A 291-nucleotide genomic window follows, 5' to 3' on the forward strand; every position below is an offset into this window, starting at 1 on the left:
TAAAGTCTGACACTGTTTCCACTGTTTCCCCATCTATTTCCCATGAAGTGATGGGACCAGATGCCATGATCTTTGTTTTCTGAATGTTGAGCTTTAAGCCAACTTTTTACTCTCTTCTTTCACTTTCATCAAGAGGCTTTTTAGTTCCTCTTCACTTTCTGCCATAAGGGTGGTGTCATCTGCATATCTGAGGTTATTGATATTTCTCCCGGGCAATCTTGATTCCAGCTTGTGCTTCTTCCAGTCCAGCATTTCTCATAATGTACTCTGCATAGAAGTTAAATAAGCAGG

The sequence above is a fragment of the Bison bison genome, unplaced genomic scaffold, assembly GCF_000754665.1.
Source record: "Bison bison bison isolate TAMUID 2011002044 unplaced genomic scaffold, Bison_UMD1.0 scf7180017864111, whole genome shotgun sequence".
NCBI classification, from domain to species: Eukaryota; Metazoa; Chordata; class Mammalia; order Artiodactyla; family Bovidae; genus Bison; species Bison bison.